The sequence below is a fragment of the Oncorhynchus nerka genome, linkage group LG1 (genome assembly GCF_034236695.1).
Source record: "Oncorhynchus nerka isolate Pitt River linkage group LG1, Oner_Uvic_2.0, whole genome shotgun sequence".
Classification (NCBI taxonomy): domain Eukaryota; kingdom Metazoa; phylum Chordata; class Actinopteri; order Salmoniformes; family Salmonidae; genus Oncorhynchus; species Oncorhynchus nerka.
Genome location: NC_088396.1, coordinates 55658968 through 55682319, shown reverse-complemented (window position 1 = coordinate 55682319; position 23352 = coordinate 55658968). Strand labels below are relative to the sequence as shown.

Here is a 23352-nt window from a genome sequence, read left to right as displayed (position 1 = left end):
CCAGACATCGTCTCTGAAGGCTCAAGGCCAAGAGCCATGAAAATAAATAACAAAACCGCTCCACAGCCGTTAACGACACTATAGAGTCGGACGGTTTGTTCAACTTTGAAATCTATGATTTTTGTTTTAAAGGTGTTTCGGGGTAATTCCATTACTGTGGAATTTCCCACATACTCAATCCTAACAGTAACAGAGAGAGACGAGCTTTCTCTCTCCAATGACATGACCGACAGCCCAGGTTAGCTCTCAGACCCACCCACACAGGCACCTCTCAGACCACACCCACACAGGCACCTCACAGACCACACCCACACAGGCAGCTCAGGTTAGCTCTCAGACCACACCCACACAGGCACCTCACAGACCACACCCACACAGGCAGCTCAGGTTAGCTCTCAGACCCACCCACACAGGCACCTCACAGACCACACCCACACAGGCAGCTCAGGTTAGCTCTCAGACCACACCCACACAGGCACCTCACAGACCACACCCACACACAGGCAGCTCAGGTTAGCTCTCAGACCACACCCACACACAGGCAGCTCAGGTTAGCTCTCAGACCACACCCACACAGGCAGCTCACAGACCACACCCACACACAGGCAGCTCAGGTTAGCTCTCAGACCACACCCACACACAGGCAGCTCAGGTTAGCTCTCAGACCACACCCACACAGGCAGCTCACAGACCACACCCACACACAGGCAGCTCAGGTTAGCTCTCAGACCCACCCACACAGGCAGCTCACAGACCACACCCACACACAGGCAGCTCAGGTTAGCTCTCAGACCACACCCACACAGGCACCTCACAGACCACACCCACACACAGGCAGCTCAGGTTAGCTCTCAGACCACACCCACACAGGCACCTCACAGACCACACCCACACACAGGCAGCTCAGGTTAGCTCTCAGACCACACCCACACAGGCAGCTCAGGTTAGCTCTCAGACCACACCCACACAAGCAGCCCAGGTTAGCTCTCAGACCACACCCACACAAGCAGCCCAGGGTAGCTCTCAGACCACACCCACACACAGGCAGCTCAGGTTAGCTCTCAGACCACACCTACACAGGCAGCCCAGGTTAGCTCTCAGACCACACCCACACAGGCAGCCCAGGTTAGCTCTCAGACCACACCCACACACAGGCAGCCCAGGTTAGCTCTCAGACCACACCCACACAGGCAGCCCAGGGTATCTCTCAGACCACACCCACACACACACACAGGCACACACACACAGGCATCTCAGGGTAGCTCTCAAACCACACCTACACAGGCACACACACACAGCCAACTCATTTATTTTTTAAATATTTTATTTCACCTTTATTTAAACAGGTAGGCCAGTTGAGAACAAGTTCTCATCATGACAGACATACTACCGTATAACCTGAAGTACACCAACTCACAACAAATTACCATATAACCTGAAGTACACCAACTCACAACAAATTACCATATAACCTGAAGTACACTAACTCACAACAAATTACCATATAACCTGAAGTACACTAACTCACAACAAATTACCATATAACCTGAAGTACACCAACTCACAACAGATTACCATATAACCTGAAGTACACCAACTCACAACAGACTACCATATAACCTGAAGTACACCAACTCACAACAAATTACCATATAACCTGAAGTACACCAACTCACAACAAATTACCATATAACCTGAAGTACACCAACTCACAACAAATTACCATATAACCTGAAGTACACCAACTCACAACAGATTACCGTATAACCTGAAGTACACCAACTCACAACAAATTACCGTATAACCTGAAGTACACCAACTCACAACAAATTACCATATAACCTGAAGTACACCAACTCACAACAGATTACCGTATAACCTGAAGTACACCAACTCACAACAAATTACCATATAACCTGAAGTACACCAACTCACAGACTACCATATAACCTGAAGTACACCAACTCACAGACTACCATATAACCTGAAGTACACCAACTCACAACAGATTACCATATAACCTGAAGTACACCAACTCACAACAGACTACCATATAACCTGAAGTACACCAACTCACAACAAATTACCATATAACCTGAAGTACACCAACTCACAACAGATTACCATATTACCTAAATAACCATATAACCTAAAATACACGACACAGACAGACTACCATATAACAACAGCGAGCCCCTGCAGCTCCATCACGGTTCTCTGAACAGGGGCAATTTGGTGGCGTGGGATTGGCGGGGGGTCCGTGAGTGTCTTTTGACTATTCCATTGGATCCCTCTCATGTCTGACTCATTGTTAGGACAAAGGTTTGGACCAAATGAATCCTATGAAGGAATTATATATGTATATTTTTTTTTTGTAAAGGCAAATTTGGACGCAATCAATTATGTGGGCAAATAAGGGTATAAAAGGGAGTGACAGAGTATTTTTATTTCATTTCACTTTAATTTAACTAGGTAGGTCAGTTGAGAACAAGTTCTCATTTACAACTGCGACCTGGCCAAGATAAAGCAAAGCAGTGCGACACAAACAACACAGAGTTACACATGGAGTAAACAAAACATTACAGTCAATAATACAGTAGAAAAATCTATATACAGTTTGTGCAAATGAAGTAAAGAGGAAAGGCAAAAGATAGGCCATAGTATTATGTGTCAGAGCAACTCACAGATCACTGCACCTGTACATAGCCCATCTGTAAATAGCCCATCCAACTACCTCATCCCCATATTGTTATTTTTTATCTTGCTCCTTTGCACCCCAATATAAGAATTAATTACAATTATAGCAATTAAAACACTGGAGTGCAGGTGCAGTGATCTGTGAGCTGCTCTGACAGCTGATGCTTAAAGTTAGTGAGGGAGAAATGAGTCTCCAGCTTCAGAGATTTTTGCAGATTGTTCCAGTCATTGGCAGCAGAGAACTGGAAAGAAAGACGACCAAAGGAGTAATAGGCTTTGGGGGTGACCAGTGAGATATACCTGCTGGAGCGCGTGCTACGGGTGGGTGCTGCTATGGTAACCAGTGAGCTGAGATAAGGCGGAGCTTTACCTAGCATAGATTTATAGATGACCTGGAGCCAGTGGGTTTGGCAACAAATATGTCGCGAGGGCCAGCCAACGAGAGCAGACAGGTCGCAGTGGTGGTTAGTATATGGGGCTTTGGTGACAAAACGGATGCCATTGTAGTAGACTACTCAGCAAATTGGAAGCAGAGTGTTGGAGGCTAGGTATTTGTAGTTGTCCACATATTTTAAGTCAGAGCCGTCCAGAGTAGTGATACTGGACGGGCGGGCAGGTGCGGGCAGCGATCGGTTGAAGAGCATGCATTTAGTTTTACTTGTATTTAAGAGCAGTTGGAGGCCACGGAAGGAGAGTTGTATGGCATTGAAGCTCTTCTGGAGGTTAGTTAACACAGTGTCCAAAGAAGGGCCAGAAGTATACAGAATGGTGTCGTCTGCGTAGAGGTGGATCAGAGAATCACCAGCAGCAAGAGCGACATCATTGATGTATAGAGAGAAAAGAGTCGGCCCGAGAATTGAACCCTGTGGCACCCCCATAGAGACTGCCAGAGGTCTGACCAGCAGGCCCTCCGATTTGACCCACTGAACTCTGTCTGAGAAGTAGTTGGTGAACCAGGCGAGGCAGTCATTTGAGAAACCAAGGCTGTTGAGTCTGTCGATAAGAATGTGGTGATTTACAGAGTCGAAAGCCTTGGCCAGGTCGATGAATACGGCTGCACAGTATTGTCTCTTATCGATAGCGGTTATGATATCGTTTAGGACCTTGAAGAAGATGGTGAGATTCGAAATGGTCGCTGATCTGTTTGTTAACTTGGCTATTGACGACCTTAGAAAGGCATGGTAGGATAGATATAAGTCTGTAACAGTTTGGGTCTAGAGTGTCTCCCCCTTTGAAGAGGGGGATGACCGCGGCAGCTTTCCAATCTTTGGGGATCTTGGGTTGAACAGGCTAGTAATAGAGGTTGCAAGAATTTCAGTGGATCATTTTAGAAAGAGAGGGTCCAGATCGTCTAGCCTGGCTGATTTGTCAGGGTCCAGATTTTGCAACTCTTTCAGATCATCAGCTATCTGGATTTGGGTGAAGGAGAAATGGGGGAGGCTTGGGCGGGTTGCTATGGGGGGTACAGGGCTGTTGACCGGGGTAGGGGTAGCCAGGTGGAAAGCATGGCCAGCCGTAGAAAAATGCTTATTTACATTCTCAAGGATTTATCAGTGGTGACAGTGTTTCCTAGCCTCAGTGCAGTAGTCGGCTGGGAGGAGGTTCCCTTATTCTCCATGGACTTTACAGAACTTAAGGGGTTATGATAATCACAAGGAGACTGTTCTACCATCAAGAGTTTAAGGCAGACACATCAAATCCCAGTCAAAGCCCACACTACTACAGGCAAAGCCCACACTACTACAGGCAAAGCCCACACTACTACTGGCAAAGCCCACACTACTACTGGCAAAGCCCACACTACTACTGGCAAAGCCCACACTACTACTGGCAAAGCCCACACTACTACTGGCAAAGCCCCCACACTACTACAGGCAAAGCCCCCACACTACTACAGGCAAAGCCCACACTACTACTGGCAAAGCCCACACTACTACTGGCAAAGCCCCCACACTACTACAGGCAAAGCCCCCACACTACTACAGGCAAAGCCCACACTACTACTGGCAAAGCCCACACTACAACTGGCAAAGCCCACACTACTACTGGCAAAGCCCCCACTACTACTGGCAAAGCCCCCACACTACTACAGGCAAAGCCCCCACACTACTACAGGCAAAGCCCACACTACTACTGGCAAAGCCCCCACACTACTACTGGCAAAGCCCACACTACTACTGGCAAAGCCCCCACACTACTACAGGCAAAGCCCCCACACTACTACAGGCAAAGCCCCCACACTACTACAGGCAAAGCCCACACTACTACAGGCAAAGCCCCCACACTACTACAGGCAAAGCCCACACTACTACTGGCAAAGCCCACACTACTACAGGCAAAGCCCCCACACTACTACTGGCAAAGCCCCCACTACTACTGGCAAAGCCCCCACACTACTACAGGCAAAGCCCACACTACTACTGGCAAAGCCCACACTACTACTGGCAAAGCCCCCACTACTACTGGCAAAGCCCCCACACTACTACTGGCAAAGCCCACACTACTACTGGCAAAGCCCACACTACTACAGTCAAGCCATATCTGAAGCAGAAAATGTTTTGATTGGTAATCTGAGCCAGCCTCTAGGAGCCCCTGTAGCAGTTTCCTCTTTTAACTGTTGACAGTCACAAGGCTCACTGAGCATCTCCTAGCAGGGAGCCCACACACATCGCTGAATCCCATGGGTTAGTCTTGGGATTTGGGCTGCTAGGTCATAGACCCAGGTGGGGATGCTCACTAGAAGTCTACACACACACACACACACACACACACACACACACACACACACAACCTTCTAGCTACCACATGCATTCCATGTGATAAGGCATGGCTTAAATCGATGGCTATGCTAACAATAGTTAGCCTGTGATGATTATAGTAATAAAAGCCTAATAGGGTGTTGGTGTCCGGAGCGGTTGGCAGCAGGGAGACACGTGTGGCACTGTGGTCAGGACTGGGAGGTGACAGGGCTGAGATATGGGTCCATGTATACCCTGGAAATTATAAAAGACACGAAAAGTGTCAGGGCACTACTTCACAAAACATTTACCGTAAAAAACTTAAGCTTCTTATTAATTTTTTTTTTTTACTTCATGAAGATAGTTCGTAAGTGCAATTCATCAACAATATCTTAAGATTTAATGATTTTCTTACGAACTTCTCAAATACAGTAATACAAATCCTTTTAAAGATGTTTGTTGCTAGGCAACCATTTTAGCTAGCTATCTAGCTAGCAATGGCAATCACGTTAGCTTATCTCTTAGGGAGATTACCGAGTACTGAAACATGTTCTTGTGTTTACAATAATCAATAAGGAAACTTTTAGATGAAGTTGGTGAGTGAATTAAACATGTTCCATTGCTTTCCTGAGCTGTTTTCTCTCACTGCCCTGAGTTTAAGACGAGGGTTTAGCTATCTTGGAATTAAGAACATTTCCAAGAACCTTATTTTCAAGAATCTTAAGTTCTTATTCACTTTATTTGGTGAAGGAACTTAACACCAGTGGTTTAACACATGACAAGAGACGGCGCGTCTCAGCTTTACGGGGATCAGTCATTTATAAAAGTGTCTCAGCTTCCACAAACACATGGGGCCCAAGCCCCCACCCCAGGCCCTCACCGTCACCCCCACCCCAGGCCCTCACCGTCACCCCCACCCCAGCCCTCACCGTCACCCCCACCCCAGGCCCTCACCGTCACCCCCACCCCAGCCCCTCACCGTCACCCCCACCCCAGGCCCTCACCGTCACCCCCACCCCAGGCCCTCACCGTCCCCCCACCCCCTCACCGTCACCCCCACCCCCTCACCGTCACCCCCACCCCTCACCGTCACCCCCACCCCAGGCCCTCACCGTCACCCCCACCCCAGGCCCTCACCGTCACCCCCACCCCAGGCCCCCACCGTCACCCCCACCCCAGCCCCTCACCGTCACCCCCACCCCAGGCCCTCACCCCCACCCCAGGCCCTCACCATCACCCCACTCCCTCACCCACTAGTACCACCTCACTATACCAGTATAGCACCACCTCACGGTACCAGTATAGCACCACCTCACGGTACCAGTATAGCACCACCTCACGGTACCAGTATAGCACCACCTCACGGTACCAGTATAGCACCACCTCACGGTACCAGTATAGTACCACCTCACGGTACCAGTATAGTACCACCTCACGGTACCAGTATAGTACCACCTCACTGTACCAGTATAGAACCACCTCACTGTACCAGTATAGAACCACCTCACGGTACCAGTATAGTACCACCTCACGGTACCAGTATAGAACCACCTCACGGTACCAGTATAGAACCACCTCACGGTACCAGTATAGAACCACCTCACTGTACCAGTATAGTACCACCTCACGGTACCAGTATAGTACCACCTCACGGTACCAGTATAGTACCACCTCACGGTACCAGTACAGTACCACCTCTACTGTGTCTCCTAACCAGTATAGTACCACCTCTACAGTCTCCTAACCAGTATAGTACCACCTCTACAGTCTCCTAACCAGTATAGTACCACCTCTACAGTCTCCTAACCAGTATAGTACCACCTCTACAGTCTCCTAACCAGTATAGTACCACCTCTACAGTCTCCTAACCAGTATAGTACCACCTCTACAGTCTCCTAACCAGTATAGTACCACCTCTACTGTCTCCTAACCAGTATAGTACCACCTCTACTGTCTCCTAACCAGTATAGTACCACCTCTACTGTCTCCTAACCAGTATAGTACCACCTCTACTGTCTCCTAACCAGTATAGTACCACCTCTACTGTCTCCTAACCAGTATAGTACCACCTCTACTGTCTCCTAACCAGTATAGTACCACCTCTACTGTCTCCTAACCAGTACAGTACCACCTCTACTGTCTCCTAACCAGTATAGTACCACCTCTACTGTCTCCTAACCAGTGTAGTACCACCTCTACTGTGTCTCCTAAGCAGTATAGTACCACCTCTACTGTGTCTCCTAACCAGTATAGTACCACCTCTACTGTGTCTCCTAACCAGTATAGTACCACCTCTACTGTCTCCGTACCAGTATAGTACCACCTCTACTGTCTCCGTACCAGTATAGTACCACCTCACTGTACCAGTATAGTACCACCTCTACTGTCTCCTAACCAGTATAGTACCACCTCTACTGTCTCCTAACCAGTACAGTACCACCTCTACTGTGTCTCCTAACCAGTATAGTACCCTCCTCTACTGTCTCCTAACCAGTATAGAACCACCTCTACTGTGTCTCCTAACCAGTATAGTACCACCTCTACTGTGTCTCCTAACCAGTATAGTACCACATCTACTGTGTCTTCTAACCAGTATAGTACCACCTCTACTGTCTCCTAACCAGTATAGTACCACCTCTACTGTCTCCTAACCAGTACAGTACCACCTCTACTGTCTCCTAACCAGTACAGTACCACCTCTACTGTGTCTTCTAACCAGTATAGTACCACCTCTACTGTCTCCTAACCAGTACAGTACCACCTCTACTGTCTCCTAACCAGTATAGTACCACCTCTACTGTCTCCTAACCAGTATAGTACCACCTCTACTGTGTCTCCTAACCAGTACAGTACCACCTCTACTGTGTCTCCTAACCAGTACAGTACCACCTCTACTGTCTCCTAACCAGTACAGTACCACCTCTACTGTGTCTCCTAACCAGTACAGTACCACCTCTACTGTCTCCTAACCAGTACAGTACCACCTCTACTGTCTCCTAACCAGTATAGTACCACCTCTACTGTGTCTCCTAACCAGTACAGTACCACCTCTACTGTGTCTCCTAACCAGTACAGTACCACCTCTACTGTCTCCTAACCAGTACAGTACCACCTCTACTGTCTCCTAACCAGTATAGTACCACCTCTACTGTCTCCTAACCAGTATAGTACCACCTCTACTGTCTCCTAACCAGTACAGTACCACCTCTACTGTCTCCTAACCAGTATAGTACCACCTCTACTGTCTCCTAACCAGTACAGTAACACCTCTACTGTCTCCTAACCAGTACAGTACCACCTCTACTGTCTCCTAACCAGTACAGTACCACCTCTACAGTCTCCTAACCAGTACAGTACCACCTCTACTGTCTCCTAACCAGTACAGTACCACCTCTACTGTGTCTCCTAACCAGTACAGTACCACCTCTACTGTCTCCTAACCAGTACAGTACCACCTCTACTGTCTCCTACCACCACTGCTTCTTACTAGAATAACATCTGTTGATACTGATGGAAACTAAAGACCTTCCTGCCCTCCCACTGAACCATATTAAGATAAGTACTGATAAGAACCAGCAGACTGAATTAGACAGAGATGTTGAAATGGGAGGGGGGTTGAGGAGGCTGTATAGTACATCCTGCTCTCTCTACTGGTGCTAGCTGAAGGATAGAGTCGACAGTTCCTATAGGGTCGTTCTATTCTAGTTCAATTCACTTTTTGACTGCGCCCATTATTGATTTGAACAACTTTCCATACACATATTTAATATATAAGAGGTCAGAAAGGTACTTTTTTGGACCTGAATACCACAACATTCAGGCCTAGAGGTGTTGACCCATTTTGCATATGCCACCATACCATGAGACATCCATGTCTTCATTACCAGAAAACGGTTGAGTTTGATATAAAAGCTTACAAACGGGGTTGTCAAACCTAGATCTAAACAATATATATATATTATTTTATATATTATTTTATATATTATTTTTTTCCCCAAAAAATGTATTTTTTTTTTGCATATATTATAGCTTAAACTCTCATTTACATCTAACTCTTGAATAAATGTTGGGTGTCATTTCAATCATAGAAACGCAAGTTATAGAATGGACCTGTCCTTTTCAGACCACTGCAATTTAGCTGGTACGCCATTGACATTTAAAATTGAATAGACATTTTAACTTCCAAATCCTACCACAAAGATGACCGTCGCTCCACCCACCGTTGAACGTCAACTTAATTGGGAATGTCTGTTCTAGTATCTGTATTTCTATGATTTCCTATGGAGGACTGTAAGTAATATACAATTGATATTCCCATTCAAGTCAACATTCTCTGAGGTGTGAACCTCCAACCATATTTTATGGTACCATTTAAAAAATTAAAAAATAAAAATTTTAAAGTTTAAATGTAAAATGTTATTCCCATACTACCCTGTATTCAAGATCAGGTTGTGTCTCACCCGGTGGTGTGTGTCTCTCACCAGGTGGTGTGTGTCTCACCCGGTGGTGTGTGTCTCTGTGCGTCTCACCCGGTGGTGTGTGTCTCACCCGGTGGTGTGTGTCTCACCCGGTGGTATGTGTCTCTGTGTGTCTCACCCGGTGGTGTGTGTCTCACCCGGTGGTGTGTGTCTCACCCGGTGGTGTGTGTCTCACCCTGTGGTATGTGTCTCTGTGTGTCTCACCCTGTGGTATGTGTCTCTGTGTGTCTCACCCTGTGGTATGTGTCTCTGTGCGTCTCACCAGGTGGTGTGTGTCTCACCCGGTGGTGTGTGTCTCACCCGGTGGTGTGTGTCTCTGTGCGTCTCACCCGGTGGTGTGTGTCTCACCCGGTGGTGTGTGTCTCACCCTGTGGTATGTGTCTCTGTGCGTCTCACCCGGTGGTGTGTGTCTCACCCGGTGGTGTGTGTCTCACCCTGTGGTATGTGTCTCACCCTGTGGTATGTGTCTCTGTGCGTCTCACCCGGTGGTGTGTGTCTCTGTGCGTCTCACTCGGTGGTGTGCGTCTCACCCGGTGGTGTGTCTCTCACCAGGTGGTGTGTGTGTCTCACCCGGTGGTGTGTGTGTCTCACCCGGTGGTGTGTCTCTCACCCGGTGGTGTGTCTCTCACCCGGTGGTGTGTGTCTCACCCGGTGGTGTGTGTCTCACCAGGTGGTGTGTGTGTCTCACCCGGTGGTGTGTCTCTCACCCGGTGGTGTGCGTCTCACCCCGGTGGTGTGTGTCTCACCCCGGTGGTGTGCGTCTCACCCCGGTGGTGTGTGTCTCACCCGGTGGTGTGCGTCTCACCCGGTGGTGTGTGTCTCACCCGGTGGTGTGCGTCTCACCCGGTGGTGTGTGTCTCACCCGGTGGTGTGTGTCTCACCCGGTGACAGGCACAACAAAAACTCCAGATTATGTATAATAGGGTCTGAGCTGCAACATACAGTTGTAACCCGGTATGGTGAGGGTTGCAGAAATGGGTCACCTTTGGGCACCTCCATCTCCTGAATGTTCTGGCACTCGGTGATCACTGTTCTATTGCATGGATTAGAGGTACCAAACAGATTAACACTAATCCTTGTATAATTTAAAAAACATTTTTCCCAACAAGCTTTTCTTCATGAAATGCAGTACTCTGCCTTGTCCTCTAGCAGCTACCCTGAACTAGCTCTTTATCCAGTTCTCTATCGCTGGCAGACAAACACGCACACTTTAAAACACATTTTGAGTAAAAAAATAAGAAAACTAGAACTTGGTTCTTTACAGAACTTTCAGATCTTGTCATGATGGAAAAAGTAGCCCTGGGCCAAGGCTAGCTGTAGCTCATTGGCTGATTTTCAGGCTCTAACCACTAGGCTACCCTTGACTCCTTGGACTATGGTGATGCGAGGGCTGATTTGCTTGATCAGTGTTTTCCACAAGTACATAGAGTGGCCAGACAAATAGAAAAAGCAGCCAGCCATGCGACCCCTGGGCAAGACATTTTGTAAATAGTCCACATTATCTTAAAAAATAACTTGAATAACTTTAACTTTCACACACTTTAATGGAGAAGAAGAAAAAACTAAATTGGATGTTAAGTCGACTACAACACTTAAACCACTTCAGGAGACCATGAGGTCTGGGAAAAATCTGAGAAATGTAGATATTTGGGGATAGTTACCCTTTAATTCCAATCTTTTTTTAACTGTTAACAATACTCTTTCTAGTAATCAATCTGGCTTCAGACCTAAACACAGTACTATTACGGCCACTGTATGTGTTGTAAATGATATTACTAATGCCCTAGATAATAGAAAGTACTGTGCCGCCTTGTTCATAGATTGATCTACAGCTTTTGACACTGTAGACCATGCGATACTTTGGGGTAAACTGTCATCAATAGGACTGGGATTGGATGCCTGTCGTTTGTTTCATGACTATCTAAAGGATAGAAGTCCGGCTGTTAGAGTAGACAGCATCCAGTCGGAGCCATTGGAGTTGGTTAAAGGGGGTTCCACAAGGTTCTATACTTGGTCCATTACCGTTCACTCTCTACATAAACAATATCGGTGATGAAATAAGAAAGTGTCAAATTCATTTATATGCTGATGACACTGTCATATAGTCTTATCGCTTCAACGGCTCACCAAGCATTATCAGTATTGGAGACAGATTTTAAGATAATACCTTTTATACAGCTGAAACTTGTTTTAAATGCAAAGAAAACACATTTTATGATTTTTAATAGGTTCAAAAAGTTGGTAGAAAATACACTTGCACTTACGAGCTTAGATGATAAACAGCCTTTTAAAATGCATATTGACAAACTTTGTAAACGGCTAAAAATCAATCTCGGCTTCCTCTATAGAAACATGACATGTTTGCCCTCTACAAATAGAAGACAAATTGTGCAAGCTACTTTTATGTCTGTTATAGAATATGGGGATATTATCTACATGCTACGGCATCAACACTTAAAATCGCTGGATGCTACTTATCATTGCGCACTTAGGTTTATTACGGGTGCTAGCTACAGAACTCACCACTGTGTTTTATATCAAAATGTGGGTTGGACTTCGCTGTCCGTGAGACGAGAACAACATGCTCTCGTGTTCGTCTATAAATCACTTCTGAATAAACTACCTTCTTATTTATCATCACTCATCAATATTAGAATTATAATTCCTAAAACCAGGTCTCAAGCATGGATTCCACTTGAGGCCCATGTGATTTCCACAGAGTTTGGTTTGGCTGCCTCTTCCTGTTACGCTCCTTGCCTGTGGAATAGCCTGCAGACTAAACTTCAACTTGAGACTCTTGTCCCCCTGTTGCTCATTTTAAACATTTATTGGAGGATTTTTATTTTTGTATTGCTTGTAACTATTTCTGGTAATGCAAGTTCTTGTGCTGTTAGGGGAATAACCTGTTAGGGGAATAACCTGTTAGGGGAATAACCTGTTAGGGGAATAACCTGTTAGTGGGAATAACCTGTTAGTGGGAATAACCTGTTAGGGGGAATAACCTGTTAGGGGAATAACCTGTTAGGGGAATAACCTGTTAGGGGAATAACCTGTTAGGGGAATAACCTGTTAGTGGGAATAACCTGTTAGGGGGAATAACCTGTTAGGGGAATAACCTGTTAGGGGAATAACCTGTTAGGGGGAATAACCTGTTAGGGGAATAACCTGTTAGGGGAATAACCTGTTAGTGGGAATAACCTGTTAGGGGGAATAACCTGTTAGGGGGAATAACCTGTTAGGGGAATAACCTGTTAGGGGAATAACCTGTTAGGGGAATAACCTGTTAGGGGAATAACCTGTTAGTGGGAATAACCTGTTAGGGGGAATAACCTGTTAGGGGAATAACCTGTTAGGGGAATAACCTGTTAGGGAATAACCTGTTAGGGGAATAACCTGTTAGGGGGAATAACCTGTTAGGGGAATAACCTGTTAGTGGGAATAACCTGTTAGGGGGAATAACCTGTTAGGGGAATAACCTGTTAGGGGAATAACCTGTTAGGGGAATAACCTGTTAGGGGGAATAACCTGTTAGGGGGAATAACCTGTTAGGGGAATAACCTGTTAGGGGGAATAACCTGTTAGGGGGAATAACCTGTTAGGGGGAATAACATGTGTAAATGTAATCTGGTGCTGTATGTTTTTGTTTATCTGTGATGGTTTAGTTTGTCTTGTGTAGTTGTTTAATCATTGTACCTAAACTGTATGTGTAAACATGTGTACGCAGTGCCCAGCTGTGAAAGAGACCTTGGTAGGTCAGTCTGTGTTCCTTGTTGAAATAAAGGCATTCATTTATTTATTTATTTTAATCCAGGGAGCACCTAGCAAGAGGCTGTTCGGCTGGGTTTCTGTAGCTACAGGGTCAAAACATCTAGTTGATTCCCTACATCTAGTTGATTCCCTACTAAGGTCAATACATTAGTTGATTCCCTACTAAGGTCAATACATCTAGTTGATTCCCTACTAAGGTCAAAACATCTAGTTGATTCCCTACTAAGGTCAACACATCTAGTTGATTCACTACTAAGGTCAATACATTAGTTGATTCCCTACTAAGGTCAATACATCTAGTTGATTCCCTACTAAGGTCAATACATCTAGTTGATTCCCTACTAAGGTCAATACATCTAGTTGATTCCCTACTAAGGTCAATACATTAGTTGATTCCCTACTAAGGTCAATACATCTAGTTGATTCCCTACTAAGGTCAATACATTAGTTGATTCCCTACTAAGGTCAATACATCTAGTTGATTCGCTACTAAGGTCAATACATCTAGTTGATTCCCTACTAAGGTCAATACATCTAGTTGATTCACTACTAAGGTCAATACATCTAGTTGATTCACTACTAAGGTCAATACATCTAGTTGATTCCCTACTAAGGTCAATATATCTAGTTGATTCCCTACTAAGGTCAATACATCTAGTTGATTCCCTACTAAGGTCAATACATTAGTTGATTCCCTACTAAGGTCAATACATCTAGTTGATTCCCTACTAAGGTCAATACATTAGTTGATTCCCTACTAAGGTCAATACATCTAGTTGATTCACTACTAAGGTCAATACATCTAGTTGATTCCCTACTAAGGTCAATATATCTAGTTGATTCCCTACTAAGGTCAATACATCTAGTTGATTCCCTACTAAGGTCAATACATTAGTTGATTCCCTACTAAGGTCAATACATCTAGTTGATTCCCTACTAAGGTCAATACATTAGTTGATTCCCTACTAAGGTCAATACATCTAGTTGATTCCCTACTAAGGTCAATACATTAGTTGATTCCCTACTAAGGTCAATACATCTAGTTGATTCGCTACTAAGGTCAATACATCTAGTTGATTCCCTACTAAGGTCAATACATCTAGTTGATTCACTACTAAGGTCAATACATCTAGTTGATTCCCTACTAAGGTCAATACATCTAGTTGATTCGCTACTAAGGTCAATACATCTAGTTGATTCGCTACTAAGGTCAATTTGCTCGCCCTACCGCCACCCTTAACGTCCCTTTTTCAGGACCCTGTATTTCAAAGATAATTCTAATAATAATAATTAATAAAAGATTATTCAGAAAAATACAAAATAACTTCACAGATCTTCATTGTAAAGGGTTTAAACACTGTTTCCCATGAGCTTGTTGTCATTGCAGGCAATCTCAATACTGTGCGTTACAGGGAAGACATCCTCCTCCCTCATGTGATACCCTTCCTGTAGGCTCATCCTGACATGACACTCCAGCATGACAATTCCACCAGCCATACTGCTTGTTCTGTGCGTGATTTCCTGCAAGACTCAGACTCCTCCCCCAGACCACCATACCAGGATGTGCTCAGAGACTCCTCCCCCAGACCACCACACCAGGATGTGCTCAGAGACTCCTCTCCCAGACCACCACACCAGGATGTGCTCAGAGACTCCTCCCCCAGACCACCACACCAGGATGTGCTCAGAGACTCCTCCCCTAGACCACCACACCAGGATGTGCTCAGAGACTCCTCCCGCAGACCACCATACCAGGATCAGAGAATTGGCTCACTGTGTTCTGTAGTTTCAGAGCATTGGCCAAAAGCAACCAGCTGCAGGGGAAAATAGAGTGAGCTTACATTTTCCAGACACCAACATTACATCAATTGCATCCAAGGAAAATGTCCCAACTGTTCAAAGTTTATTTTATTTTCCTTCTTAGTATTACTGGTTGTGAGCTCTGAGCTCCCCAGTTTGCTGAGCTAACCAGTTTTGAAGCCTCGGTTGTGGCCTTGAGGAAGAATAGATCAGAGGGAGGGATGCATAGACAAAGGCTTAGTAACTACTAATGCTGAGCGATTAACCAAATTGTCTGTTATTTCTCGGGTTTTAAACAACTAAACTTCAATTATTTGAATATCATTTTGTTGTCGTTTTCCTTCTGTGAGCTCAATGCAAACATCGCAGTTTCCCTAGAGATAAATCAGATCCAGCCTGAACTGTGCAATGTAGTAGGGAGTTGTAGTTTCCAACAAGCCAACATTCTACATAGTTTAGCTCATAAAACTACAATGACCATAATTAATTGTGCATCTACTTGTCAAGTCTGTGTCTTTTAAGACTGATACTGAAGAGAGAAGATGGTGAGTTGATACAGAGAACAGTTTATTCCTTTACCAACTAGCTGCAGCTGTACAGCCATGGTGCTAGGTGGTGAGGTAATAAATTAGCCTAGTCGCTACCTAAGTCTAGTTAGATTCCCTACTAGGGTCAATACATCTAGTTGATTCACTACTAAGGTCAATACATCTACTCCTCTCCCAGACCACCACACCAGGATGTGCTCAGAGACTCCTCCCCCAGACCACCACACCAGGATGTGCTCAGAGACTCCTCCCTCAGACCACCACACCAGGATGTGCGCAGAGACTCCTCCCCCAGACCACCACACCAGGATGTGCTCAGAGACTCCTCCCCCAGAACACCACACCAGGATGTGCTCAGAGACTCCTCCCCTAGACCACCACACCAGGATGTGCTCAGAGACTCCTCCCCCAGACCACCACACCAGGATGTGCTCAGAGACTCCTCCCCCAGACCACCACACCAGGATGTGCTCAGAGACTCCTCCCCCAGACCACCACACCAGGATGTGCTCAGAGACTCCTCCCTCAGACCACAGAGTCTACATTTACATTACATTTAAGTCATTTAGCAGACGCTCTTATCCAGAGCGACTTACAAATTGTCTAGCCACGGAGCTCTCTTTCCATGCCTTAGTAGGATACGCTACTAACATATGGTGAGCATGTTTAATACATACAAGTTTATACTCCCAAAGGACCATGTGTATCATTCTCTACTATTTAACCGGTTGGTCCGACCTGTTGCTTGGTGGGAATGACATGGGTTTGCAGGTTGTATAGCCTGAGCGAACTCTGCAGCTCTGCAGGAAGGGTATTAATTACCTGGCTTGTTAGGATATTCAACAGAGGGTTACATTTATACAAAATGTTGAATTTTACTGTGTTTGTTTTCCTATTTACTTAATTAAAAATGTTCTACATGAAAATACATGATCTAAGTGATTGACAGTTGGTCTTTAGCAGTTATAAATGTCATATTTACTTTACTACAATAGTGACAGGATAGGCATCAAATAAAACATTTTATTACAGTAATGTGAAGGGTAGGTAGCAACTCATCTGCCACGCTGATCCTCAACACTGGAGCCCCCCAGGGGTGCGTGCTCAGTCCCCTCCTGTACTCCCTGTTCACCCACGACTGCATGGCCAGGCACGACTCTAACACCATCATTAAGTTTGCAGACAACACAACAGTTGTAGGCCTGATCACCGACAACGATGAGACAGCCTATAGGGAGGAGGTTAGAGACCTGGCCGGGTGGTGCCAGAATAACAAACTGTCCCTCAACGTAACCAAGACTAAGGAGATGATTGTGGACTACAGGAAAAGGAGGACCGAGCACGCTCCCATTCTCATCGAAGGGGCTGTAGTGGAGCAGATTGAGAGCTTCAAGTTCCTTGGTGTCCATATCAACAAACTAGAACGGTCCAAACACACCAAGACAGTCGTGAAGAGGGCACAACGAAGCCTATTCTCCCTTAGGAATATAAAAAGATTTGGCATGGGTCCTGAGATCCTCAAAAGGTTATACAGCTGCACCATCGAGAGCATCCTGACTAGTTGCATCACTGCCTGATACTGCAATTGCTCGGCCTCCGATCGCAAGGCACTACAGAGGGTAGTACAGCCCAGTACATCACTGGGGCTAAGCAGCCTGCCATCCAGGACCTCTACAGCAGGCGGTGTCAGAGGAAGAACGTAAAAATTGTCAAAGACCCCAGCCACCCTAGTCATAGACTACCGACTAGTCATCTCTCCTACCGCACGGCAAGCCGGAGGCTTCTCAACAGTTTTTACCCCCAACCCATAAGACTCCTGAACAGGTAATCAAATGGCTACCCAGACTATTTGCATTGTCTTTTTACTGTTGTTTTATTTCTTTACTTATCTATTGTTCACCTAACAACTTTTCTGCACTATTGGTTAGAGCCTGTTAGTAAACATTTCACTGTGAGGTCTACTACACCTGTTGTATTCAGCATTTCACTGTATGGTCTACTACACCTGTTGTATTCAGCATTTCACTGTAAGGTCTACTACACCTGTTGTATTCAGCATTTCACTGTATGGTCTACTACACCTGTTGTATTCAGCATTTCACTGTAAGGTCTACTACACCTGTTGTATTCAGCATTTCACTGTAAGGTCTACTACACCTGTTGTATTCAGCATTTCACTGTAAGGTCTACTACACCTGTTGTATTCAGCATTTCACTGTAAGGTCTACTACACCTTTTGTATTCAGCATTTCACTGTAAGGTCTACTACACCTTTTGTATTCAGCATTTCACTGTAAGGTCTACTACACCTGTTGTATTCAGCATTTCACTGTAAGGTCTACTACACCTGTTGTATTCAGCATTTCACTGTAAGGTCTACTACACCTTTTGTATTCAGCATTTCACTGTAAGGTCTACTACACCTTTTGTATTCAGCATTTCACTGTAAGGTCTACTACACCTGTTGTATTCAGCATTTCACTGTAAGGTCTACTACACCTGTTGTATTCAGCATTTCACTGTAAGGTCTACTACACCTGTTGTATTCAGCATTTCACTGTAAGGTGTACTACACCTGTTGTATTCAGCATTTCACTGTAAGGTGTACTACACCTGTTGTATTCAGCATTTCACTGTAAGGTCTACTACACCTGTTGTATTCAGCATTTCACTGTAAGGTCTACTACACCTGTTGTATTCAGCATTTCACTGTGAGGTCTACTACACCTGTTGTATTCAGCATTTCACTGTGAGGTCTACTACACCTGTTGTATTCAGCATTTCACTGTAAGGTCTACTACACCTGTTGTATTCAGCATTTCACTGTAAGGTCTACTACACCTGTTGTATTCAGCATTTCACTGTAAGGTCTACTACACCTGTTGTATTCAGCATTTCACTGTAAGGTCTACTACACCTGTTGTATTCAGCATTTCACCGTAAGGTCTACTACACCTGTTGTATTCAGCATTTCACTGTGAGGTCTACTACACCTGTTGTATTCAGCATTTCACTGTAAGGTCTACTACACCTGTTGTATTCTAAATTTCACTGTAAGGTGTACTACACCTGTTGTATTCAGCATTTCACTGTAAGGTCTACTACACCTGTTGTATTCAGCATTTCACTGTGAGGTCTACTACACCTGTTGTATTCAGCATTTCACTGTGAGGTCTACTACACCTGTTGTATTCAGCATTTCACTGTGAGGTCTACTACACCTGTTGTATTCAGCATTTCACTGTGAGGTCTACTACACCTGTTGTATTCAGCATTTCACTGTAAGGTCTACTACACCTGTTGTATTCAGCATTTCACTGTGAGGTCTACTACACCTGTTGTATTCAGCATTTCACTGTAAGGTCTACTACACCTGTTGTATTCAGCATTTCACTGTAAGGTCTACTACACCTGTTGTATTCAGCATTTCACTGTAAGGTCTACTACACCTGTTGTGTTCAGCATTTCACCGTAAGGTCTACTACACCTGTTGTATTCAGCATTTCACCGTGAGGTCTACTACACCTGTTGTATTCAGCATTTCACCGTGAGGTCTACTACACCTGTTGTATTCAGCATTTCACTGTAAGGTCTACTACACCTGTTGTATTCAGCATTTCACTGTAAGGTCTACTACACCTGTTGTATTCAGCATTTCACTGTGAGGTCTACTACACCTGTTGTATTCAGCATTTCACTGTGAGGTCTACTACACCTGTTGTATTCAGCATTTCACTGTAAGGTCTACTACACCTGTTGTATTCAGCATTTCACTGTAAGGTCTACTACACCTGTTGTATTCAGCATTTCACTGTAAGGTCTACTACACCTGTTGTGTTCAGCATTTCACCGTAAGGTCTACTACACCTGTTGTATTTTTATTTTATTTTTATTTTACCTTTATTTTACTAGGCAAGTCAGTTAAGAACAAATTCTTATTTTCAATGACGGCCTGGGAACAGTGGGTTAACTGACTGTTCAGGGGCAGAACGACAGATTTGTACCTTGTCAGCTCGGGGATTTGAACTTGCAACCTTTCGGTTACTAGTCCAACGCTCTAACCACTAGGCTACCCTGCCACCTCTACACTCTAACCACTAGGCTACCCTGCCACCTCTACACTCTAACCACTAGGTTACCCTGCCTCCTCTACACTCTAACCACTAGGCTACCCTGCCACCTCTACACTCTAACCACTAGGCTACCCTGCCACCTCTACACTCTAACCACTAGGCTACCCTGCCACCTCTACACTCTAACCACTAGGCTACCCTGCCACCTCTACACTCTAACCACTAGGCTACCCTGCCACCTCTACACTCTAACCACTAGGCTACCCTGCCACCTCTACACTCTAACCACTAGGCTACCCTGCCACCTCTACACTCTAACCACTAGGCTACCCTGCCACCTCTACACTCTAACCACTAGGCTACCCTGCCACCTCTACACTCTAACCACTAGGCTACCCTGCCACCTCTACACTCTAACCACTAGGCTACCCTGCCTCCTCTACACTCTAACCACTAGGCTACCCTGCCTCCTCTACACTCTAACCACTAGGCTACCCTGCCTCCTCTACACTCTAACCACTAGGCTACCCTGCCTCCTCTACACTCTAACCACTAGGTTACCCTGCCTCCTCTACACTCTAACCACTAGGTTACCCTGCCTCCTCTACACTCTAACCACTAGGCTACCTGCCACCCCTACACTCTAACCACTAGGTTACCCTACCTCCTCTACACTCTAACCACTAGGCTACCCTGCCACCCCTACACTCTAACCACTAGGTTACCCTACCTCCTCTACACTCTAACCACTAGGCTACCCTGCCACCTCTACACTCTAACCACTAGGCTACCCTACCTCCTCTACACTCTAACCACTAGGCTACCCTGCCACCCCTACACTCTAACCACTAGGTTACCCTACCTCCTCTACACTCTAACCACTAGGCTACCCTGCCACCTCTACACTCTAACCACTAGGCTACCCTACCTCCTCTACACTCTAACCACTAGGCTACCCTGCCACCTCTACACTCTAACCACTAGGCTACCCTGCCACCTCTACACTCTAACCACTAGGCTACCCTGCCACCTCTACACTCTAACCACTAGGCTACCCTGCCACCTCTACACTCTAACCACTAGACTACCTGTCACCTCTACACTCTAACCACTAGGTTACCCTACCTCCTCTACACTCTAACCACTAGGTTACCCTACCTCCTCTACACTCTAACCACTAGGCTCCCCTGCCTCCTCTACACTCTAACCACTAGGCTACCCTACCACCTCTACACTCTAACCACTAGGCTCCCCTGCCGCCTCTACACTCTAACCACTAGGCTACCCTACCTCCTCTACACTCTAACCACTAGGCTACCCTACCTCCTCTACACTCTAACCACTAGGTTACCCTACCTCCTCTACACTCTAACCACTAGGCTACCCTACCTCCTCTACACTCTAACCACTAGGCTACCCTACCTCCTCTACACTCTAACCACTAGGCTACCCTACCTCCTCTACACTCTAACCACTAGGCTACCCTACCTCCTCTACACTCTAACCACTAGGCTACCCTACCTCCTCTACACTCTAACCACTAGGCTACCCTGCCACCTCTACACTCTAACCACTAGGCTACCCTACCTCCTCTACACTCTAACCACTAGGCTACCCTGCCGCCTCTACACTCTAACCACTAGGCTACCCTGCCACCTCTACACTCTAACCACTAGGCTACCCTACCTCCTCTACACTCTAACCACTAGGCTACCCTGCCGCCTCTACACTCTAACCACTAGGCTACCCTGCCGCCTCTACACTCTAACCACTAGGTTACCCTGCCTCCTCTACACTCTAACCACTAGGTTACCCTACCTCCCCTACACTCTAACCACTAGACTACCCTGCCTCCCCTACACTCTAACCACTAGACTACCTACCGCCTCTACACTCTAACCACTAGGCTACCCTGCCACCTCTACACTCTAACCACTAGGCTACCCTACCTCCTCTACACTCTAACCACTAGGCTACCCTGCCTCCTCTACACTCTAACCACTAGGCTACCCTGCCACCTCTACACTCTAACCACTAGACTACCTGCCACCTCTACACTCTAACCACTAGACTACCTGTCACCTCTACACTCTAACCACTAGGTTACCCTACCTCCTCTACACTCTAACCACTAGGCTCCCCTGCCTCCTCTACACTCTAACCACTAGGCTACCCTACCACCTCTACACTCTAACCACTAGGCTCCCCTGCCGCCTCTACACTCTAACCACTAGGCTACCCTACCTCCTCTACACTCTAACCACTAGGCTACCCTACCTCCTCTACACTCTAACCACTAGGTTACCCTACCTCCTCTACACTCTAACCACTAGGCTACCCTACCTCCTCTACACTCTAACCACTAGGCTACCCTACCTCCTCTACACTCTAACCACTAGGCTACCCTACCTCCTCTACACTCTAACCACTAGGCTACCCTGCCGCCTCTACACTCTAACCACTAGGCTACCCTGCCACCTCTACACTCTAACCACTAGGCTACCCTGCCTCCTCTACACTCTAACCACTAGGTTACCCTACCTCCCCTACACTCTAACCACTAGACTACCCTGCCTCCCCTACACTCTAACCACTAGACTACCTACCGCCTCTACACTCTAACCACTAGGCTACCCTGCCACCTCTACACTCTAACCACTAGGCTACCCTGCCACCTCTACACTCTAACCACTAGGCTACCCTGCCACCTCTACACTCTAACCACTAGGCTACCCTGCCACCTCTACACTCTAACCACTAGGCTACCCTGCCACCTCTACACTCTAACCACTAGGCTACCCTGCCACCTCTACACTCTAACCACTAGGCTACCCTGCCACCTCTACACTCTAACCACTAGGCTACCCTGCCACCTCTACACTCTAACCACTAGGCTACCCTGCCACCTCTACACTCTAACCACTAGGCTACCCTGCCACCTCTACACTCTAACCACTAGGCTACCCTGCCACCTCTACACTCTAACCACTAGGCTACCCTGCCTCCTCTACACTCTAACCACTAGGCTACCCTGCCTCCTCTACACTCTAACCACTAGGCTACCCTGCATCCTCTACACTCTAACCACTAGGCTACCCTGCCTCCTCTACACTCTAACCACTAGGTTACCCTGCCTCCTCTACACTCTAACCACTAGGTTACCCTGCCTCCTCTACACTCTAACCACTAGGCTACCTGCCACCCCTACACTCTAACCACTAGGTTACCCTACCTCCTCTACACTCTAACC

The 23352-nt window shown here is 46.2% G+C and overlaps 1 protein-coding gene across 1 annotated transcript in view; it reads right to left on the bottom strand.

Annotated features, from left to right (window-relative positions):
* raph1a (Ras association (RalGDS/AF-6) and pleckstrin homology domains 1a) overlaps positions 1-23352 on the bottom strand; it is a 230720-nt gene that overhangs the window by 190218 nt on the left and 17150 nt on the right.